Raw genomic sequence first — 8,244 nt, 5'->3', positions numbered from 1 at the left:
CAGGTTGGGTCACACCTATAAGCTACGTTGTATTGAATTCCATTACTAAATGTTGTTCCCCGACGTCCATGGAGGAGGAGGTGGAGGATGGAGGGGAAGGGAAAGGGCGCTGGAGAATGCACATTTGTTGTCCTTGCCTGCATTCATCCGTCATTCTGTCCGCACGTACTGTACATCATCCATACATCCATCCATTCATCCGTTCTTACATCCATACCTCCGAAAGATATAATTGCTATGACTTAAACAAAACAACCACGACTTTCGACCAAATGTACAACACGGATGTACCACAATCGGATCTCACCCGTGTTTAATAAGCAACATTGTATACAGAGTTATGGCCTCTTGGACTATGACGTAGAAGGGGATCCAATGGCTTTTAGTGGCGTATTCGATCTTGTTTATCGTGTTCAAAGAATCGGTCATTGAGGAGGGAATTCAACCATCTGGCGACAGGAGAGTAAATAATTGAACTGAATCCGGCGATGTCTGTGTAGGTGTTGGAGGAGAGGTTGAGGAGTGAGGAGGCAGGTGAGGAAAGGAGGCGAGGGAGGATGGGAGGGAAGGAGGAAGGGAGGTGGGTAGTGAGGGAGAACGAGAGGTCTGCTCCTACATTCAGTGCCCCACCACGCCGCGCCACACTCACCTCTCTCTCACTCATTCACTAGCCACTCGCCCCCTCTCGTGGACGTGTCTAGTGAACTGCTGTGTACGTGTTAAGGGTTTATGTACGTGAAGGAACTTATGTGCGTACTTTAATGCTTCTTTCTATACGTTTTGGATCATGTGTTCGTATCGGAACCTTTACACGTGATTTAATGCCGCTCTGTGTACGTGTTGGTGTTCGTGTACGTGCATTACCTCGCTACTCCCCTGTGTACGTGTTAAAGCTTGTGCAAGGCTTCAGCTGCAGCTTCTGTGTATACGTGCTACAGCCGTTTTGTGTACGTGAAAGGTGGAGATGTTGTGCAAGTATTGAGGGTACGTACACATTGCAGCTATATCGTGCGTGATTCGTGTACGTGATTCATGTGTGTGTGTGTGTGTGTGTGTGTATGTCTGTCTTTATTTCTGTCTGTATGCTTCTTTCTCTGTCTATATTTATGTCAGTGTGTCTGTCTGTGTGTGTTTGTAATAATAATAATGATAATAATAATAATAATAAACGGTTTATTGAAAAAGTTTGCAGCCTGAAGGCTGAAAATATACATTGGACATAAATGACTTATTACATACATTGGTTGTTTAACAAAAGCCTTCATTAGAGAAAGGTGAAGGAACATGTAGTGAACATACAGGTTAATGTTTACACACGTAGATCATGTGAGCTGAGGTGTTGAACAGCAGACACGTAGTGTAGTAACTCCCTCACAGATGGTGTTACGAGGGACATCACGTGGAGTACTAGTTCCCTCACAGGTGGTGTGATGAGGGGCTTGACGTGTGTGTGTGTGTGTGTGTATGTTTGAGTGTGTTAGTCTGTGTATGTATGAGTGTACCTTTCTGTTTGTGTGTGTTTGTGTGAGTAATTTTCTGTTTTTGTCTGTCTGTCTGTCTGTCTGTACTGGCGCTGCAGATTGGCATTTGTGTCAGTTATTAATCAACTGGAGTACTAGTCCCAATAGCCCCCAGTAGTCCCAATAGCCCCCAGTAGTCCCAAGTACCCCCAGTAGTCCCAATAGACCCCAGTAGTCCCAATAGACCCCAGTAGTCCCAATAGACCCCAGTAGTCCCAATAGCCCCCAGTAGTCCCAATAGCGTCCCAGTAGTCCCAATAGCCCCAGTGGTCCCATTTGTAGCCCCCAGTAGTCCCAATAGCCCCAGTTCCCAATAGCCCCCAGTAGTCCCTGCCCCAGTAGTCCCAATACTAGTCCCAATAGCCCCCAGTAGTCCCAATAGCCCCCAGTAGTCCCAATAACCCCCAGTAGTCCCAATAGCCCCCAGTAGTCCCAATAGACCCCAGTAGTCCTAATAGTCCCCAGTCTTAACAGGCCCCAGTCCTCATGGGTTCCAGCTCTAATGGACCCTTGTCTTAGTAGGCCCCAATCTTAAGTGGTCTCAGTCACGTCTATGTACGTTCACTGATGTCATGTACGTCAATTACTGTTATGTACACGAGAGCAGCAACACTGTACGTCTGATTTAGTAGTGTACGTGACATGCATTGGTCTGTGTGTGTGTGTGTGTGCATAGGATCGAACTGTGTACGTACTTCATTATTGATATGCACATGTATCACGTTTACCATGTGCGTGTCTCCAGCGTTGCATGTATACATCGTTGCTCTTAATTACAGGTGTTTCACGTATCAACAGAAGCAGCTCTGTAAACTGTGACAGTGTGGTGGTGATAGTGTGGTAGTTATATTGTGGTAGTTATATTGTAGTGGTCTTACTGTAAAGGGCATATCATAAAGATTAGATTAGAATAGTGAGATTGTAGTGGTGATATTATGGTGGTGACATTGTGGTGATGACATTATGGTGATGACATTATGGTGGTGACATTGTGGTGGTGATATCCCTTCTTCCCCTAGCACCACCAGCTATTCAACGCTATATCACCTAACAAGCACCTCAGCCCCTTGGCATCGATCCCAGGTGAGGTGGAGTGAGTGTCGGGGCACAGTACCAGCGAGTAGTCACCTGTACCTGGCCACCTACCTGTACACCTATAGTAGTGAGGTTGACGCCGCTGACTGACAAAAATTCATTACCTGGGGTGTTTATTAGTGATTTACAGGTGTGGGTAGAGGTGTGATTTACAGGTGTGGGTAGAGGTGTGATTTTCAGGTGTGGGTAGAGGTGTGATTTACAGGTGTGGGTAGAGGTGTGATTTACAGGTGTGGGTAGAGGTGTGATTTACAGGTGTGGGTAGAGGTGTGATTTACAGGTGTGGGTAGAGGTGTGATTTACAGGTGTGGGTAGAGGTGTGATTTACAGGTGTGGGTAGAGGTGTGATTTACAGGTGTGGATTCTTTAGTCACTAGTGTAAACAAATGTGATTGAAGATGTGTTCCTTTTATTAGTCATGTGTGTAATGAGGAACTAAAGACAGGTTTGGTTTGTAAGTCACACATGTAGAAGTTTGTTAACAGGTGTGGAATTTTAAATGACGTGTTTAAGAAGTAATCTGACAGGTTTGGTTTTACAGTCACATATACAGGAAAAAACTCTCACAGGTTTGGACTCTAAGCCATATATGTGAAAAAATATACTCATTAACAGGTGTAAACTCATTGACAATATATGTGTTAATGGAAAAAAACACATAATTACAGGTGTGTGAAGAAGATTAATTACACACGGAAACTTTGTCATCACATTTGTTGACAGGTGTGTTGACAGGTGTGTAGCGCCCCAATACATCCTCTACACACACCTGCAGCTGAGAGAGGACTACCTACCTACCTACCCTCATGAGGAACTAGTGGTAAGTATCCCTATATTACAGCACTAGCTTTTATAACATAGGAATATCATTATTGTTTTTTTTTTCATAATGTAACTATTTCATTCTGTTGTTTTGGGCTTTTTATTGCTATTTATCATTTGATTATGATTTGGTGTTTTTTTATTTTTTTTAGATTTTCATTTGATTTTACCTTTTGTTTACATATTTATGATTTAAATTTAATTATATCCTTATAATTACCTTTTGGTGGGGTTTTCATTTGACCATGATCTCAGGTTTTACTTTTAAATAAATTCTCGTTTGATTATAAAAAAAATATGCCTTACTCATTCTCATTTCACCAAACATCACGAAAACAAAAACAAAACCAAAAACAAAATTCAAAAACTAAAGAAAAATAAAAACAAATGATAAATCGACTCCCATATTAGCTAAGCATCGTAACAATAATCAATTTCGTTAGTAGTGTTTTGTGTAGTAGTGTAAGTCATCAACCCAGTACATATTACCAAGGCTGTAGTGTAAGGCAGGGATGAGGGATAGACTGCTCGCCTCTGAAACCAAGTGTAAACGTGGATGGATATTTTAAAAGAGACGAAAAATTCATAAAAATAATCAGTAGAATTAAAAGTTGATCTGTTAATTGTAGCAAGACACAGTGAACCCAAGAGGGAAAATATTTAATCCTGAAATTGTCTGTCTGTTTGGCTGGCTGGCTGTCTGTCTGGCTGTATGTCTGTCTGTCTGTCTGGCTGGAGGTTTGTCTGTCTATCTACGAACTACAGCGACTCCCTCAATTTAATCTGACTTCAATTTCGTCCATTGTGTCTCGGGTCATGGTTAGTTGTCTTCTTCTTCTTCTTCTTCTTCCTCACCTCCATTTTATTCTATTTTTGCTGTTGCTATTCTTCTTCTCATCCTTCTCATTGTTTTCTCTTTATCTACTTCTATTTTTATTTTATTATTGCTATCATCATCATTATCATTATTACTCCTATTCCTTAACCTCATCTTCCTCCTCCTCTTCGTCTTAAGGAACATAACTTCTTGGCGTAAAAACTTAAGTCACTCTTCCCCCATCCAGGTAAAGGTAGTCTTGAACGTCTGAGTCTTTTGAGAATATTTTAATACAAGTTATATAATGTTCCGGTAGGTAGTGGTGTGTTAGAGCAGCGGGGAGTGGTTGGATTCTGCACGCCACGCCCCTCTCTTTCTTCATCCACAGGAGCTATTTTTCTATCTCTATATATACTTTACTTCATTCTTCTTCTTTCAACTCCTTTCAAAATATTAATCATCTCTCTCTCTCTCTCTCTCCTTAAGCTAATTTAACCTAACCTACCCCTAATACCTAACTAATTAACCTAACAGACCTAACCTATGAAAAGAACCTCATCCCTCCTCCACCCCCTCCCCTAACCCCCCTCCTCTCTACCTGACAGCTACCTGACATTAAATACATAATTACCCTACCTCCCTCCCCCCCCTACCCCAGTATGTCAGGTCAACAAAAGCACTATCATTTAACCTCATCTGTGCGTCTCTTGTAGGTGAGATATGTTGGTGCAGTTCAAAAGGTGGAAAATACAGATGAGCAGCAGATTAGCCCCCTATATTTTATATAACTTAACCTAACCTAACCAAATTTAACCTAACCTAACCAAATTTAACCTAACCTAACCCATAAGTTCTAGCTCCTATTAGGACTAAGAACTATTAGAACAGTCAACTCAATAAATCAGGTCTCCCCCCCCCCCCCCCCCCTCCCCTCGGCCACTGTCCTTCAGCGTGGAGTCGAACCTGTGTTTTCCGAGTTACCGCGACTCCAGTGGTTGCTCAACAACAAGCATTTATACGCATTATGGCGCAGTACACACACACACACACACACATTTACACGTATATTCATGCCTATATACATAATTATATCTTTACGTGCATAGATGTATACCTGTCTCATACATACATACATACATACATACATACATACATACATACATACATACATACATAGAAACTAAAGAACGACAAATATATTCCTCCGTCTGTGTTGTGGCCAGTGTTTACAGTACTTTGTGGGTCGTAAACAAAATAAACAAATATAACCTCTTACGCTTGGCCCGAGTGTGGCCCAGGGAGGCAGGTGAGTGTGGCCCAGGTAGGCAGGTGAGTGTGGCCCAGGGAGGCAGGTGAGTGTGGCCCAGAAAGGCAGGTGAGTGTAGCCCAGGTAGGCAGGTGAGTGTGGCCCAGGGAGGCAGGTGAGTGTAGCCCAGGTAGGCAGGTAAGTGTGGCCCAGGTGTGTATGTAAGGGTTATTATGGTCGCACTTAGTAATCTAGTGGTGTATGTGGTAGTGTCACGCGCGAACCCCTACTACCACAACTACTACCAATACCACCACTACGACGACCACCACCACCACCATAACCACTCCCATATTCGCCACCACCGCCAGCTCCCCCTTCCTCACGCACCACCAGCACTACCACCACCACCACACCTCTCTGTTGTGGTAAGGATCAATATTGAGCACCACGTGTTGCTCCACCACCTGTGCACCACCTGCCACCACACACAACAGGCAGTCGACTCACTAAACATAAACAAGAAGATCTGGCCACTAAAGTAAAGTATTACCAAGACAAGAACATGAATTATTTGGGGCTTTAAAGTTCAATTTCTCGTTTGAAGATTTAAAAAAATTCTTGTTTGTTTACGAATTGGAAAAGTGAAAGTAATTCCCGTGTGCGTATAGAGCAAATATCAAGTGTACTGTACTAGACAAACCTTCACTTCCTCAACTGTAATAAAGTTAGTTGGACTGGGAGGCGGGGGGAGGGCCCTGGGTGCGATCCATGAACCCAAAGATCACGAGATAAGGGTTGTATCTACTAGACCACCGCATACTATATTGACTGGCTAGAATTTAAGATTATTAGTTAATGGACATAAAAAGTTGTGTTGATTCATCTCGTCAACACTGAGATCACACTTGAGAGTCGAGAATTATGAGGTCAAGTCAAGTGTTGGGTTGATGACGGAGGAGAGGCCAGTACATTATGTCAAGGTGATGTACAGGAGAACGCCGCCTCTCTTGTCAGTTTATTGGCGCCTTAAGCCTGAAAATAACATACATCTGGCACGAGTAGCATGTGTGGTTGTTCCTCCCTGGTGTTGCTACTCTAACTTTTTATTTATAAAGTGAGTTAGTCTTCTTCTTCATATCCTTCCTTGTTTACTTAAAGGGAAAAACTCTTAATAACTGTAAATTTGGTGACAATTCCCTTTAGTTTTATATTTTAAATGAAAACATAGAGTACGTCCTTCTCATAGTAGACGTCACCATAGCGTACAAGTTAACTCAGATCAATGGGCTGGGGGTGTGACAGCCGGCCAGTACTGTGTCCACCTCCTGCTGCTGACAACTGATAAATATGTGGAGGACGAACAAAATATACACACGGCTCCTACCCTCTACCCTACACACACACACACACACACACACACACACACACACACACACACACACACAGGAAAATGGGGAGAAAAATATCAATAACGCGAAGGATATTTAGTTTAAAAAAAAATCCTTTCTCCTCCCGGGTGATAGTGAGGTGTTTCTTCACTCTCCCTCACCAGACTGGACAATAACAATAGCACTAGCGCCAGCAGTCACCATCATCCACTCCACTCCGCCAGACAAATAATCACCCGGCTTTTGTCTGCAGTGGCGCTATACCCAAGGATGTAACTGCAGTGTAGAGTGTTGGACTGCCACATATCATAAGGCGGAACACACCCAGGGAACTCGTAAAGCAACTGACGTTCTTTGATCTTATCTGATAATAATTTAGTCTGCAAGGCCAATATCTTCTTCTGGGAATTACTTTACAGATTGGTAAAATTTCATTGGTATTTGTCTCTTAGTTATAAAGATGTTTACTATAATACACAAAGACTGAACGACTGGTAAAGGTTTTAATGTCACTGTTGTTTATAGATAAATCAATAATAGAAACGTCTTTATATTATTATACTCAATGTAAATAACTACCTAGATCCGGTTCAGTGTTTTATCAATCCACCTCCACCTTTCATTTCCCTCCCACAGCCTTCTCACCCCCCTCCCTCCTCCTACGCCCACCTTCTCTCACCTCCTTCCCTCCCACCTCCCTCTCACTTCCCCTCCTCCTACCCCCACCTTCTCTCACCTCCTTCCCTCCCACGCATTGATTCCTGGAATACCATTAAAGATTCATTTTAACTTTTAACAAGAGGTCATCGAGAACGTCACATCATCTGGCGTTACTCATGCGTTTCCACGGGGCCAAGGAGAGTCTTCCAAGCTCCCTTCTCCCCACACTGTATAAAGGACCATGGCTTATAAACTGTAAAGGGATTCCACTTTGTCATGACCAATGAGGAGAGTTCAAGGGTTTGGTTGGGAGAGAAGAATGAGGAAGTGAAGGAAAAGGAGGAAGGAGGGTGAGAAGGTAAGGAGGAAGAGAGGGAAAGGAAGGTAGGGAGGAAAGGAGGAAGGAGGGTGAGAAGGTAAGGAGGAAGAGAGGGAAAGGAAGGTAGGGAGGAAAGGAGGAAGGAGGGTGAGAAGGTAAGGAGGAAGAGAGGGAAAGATAGAAGGGTGGGAAAGAAAGATGGAAGGGAAGGAAGGTAGGAAGGGGTGTATTATGGCAGTGTGTTCAAAGTCAGGGTTTTAGAGACTATTTAAAGGCCTGAATCGTTAATACCCTATGGTTATTATAATGGTTCATTGATGTAGTGGTTGTGTGGTGGAAGTTACTGGCGTCACATGGATATTCCTGGATGTCTG

General features: G+C 43.1%; 1 protein-coding gene across 1 annotated transcript in view; it reads left to right on the top strand.

The window, feature by feature from the left end:
• The first annotated feature begins 626 nt into the window (after positions 1–626).
• Positions 627–8,244, top strand: part of LOC121867539 (pecanex-like protein 4) — a 44,055-nt gene continuing 36,437 nt past the window's right edge. The window contains exons 1-2 of the mRNA XM_042367538.1: positions 627–712; positions 3,157–3,435. The gene's annotated coding sequence lies outside the window, so the exon portion shown is untranslated. The remainder of the gene's footprint in view (positions 713–3,156; positions 3,436–8,244) is intronic.

Source organism: Homarus americanus, unplaced genomic scaffold (assembly GCF_018991925.1).
Source record: "Homarus americanus isolate GMGI-L3 unplaced genomic scaffold, GMGI_Hamer_2.0 scaffold23598, whole genome shotgun sequence".
NCBI classification, from domain to species: Eukaryota; Metazoa; Arthropoda; class Malacostraca; order Decapoda; family Nephropidae; genus Homarus; species Homarus americanus.
The sequence above is the reverse complement of the archived record's forward strand: the minus strand, read 5'-3'. Positions and strand labels throughout refer to the sequence as shown.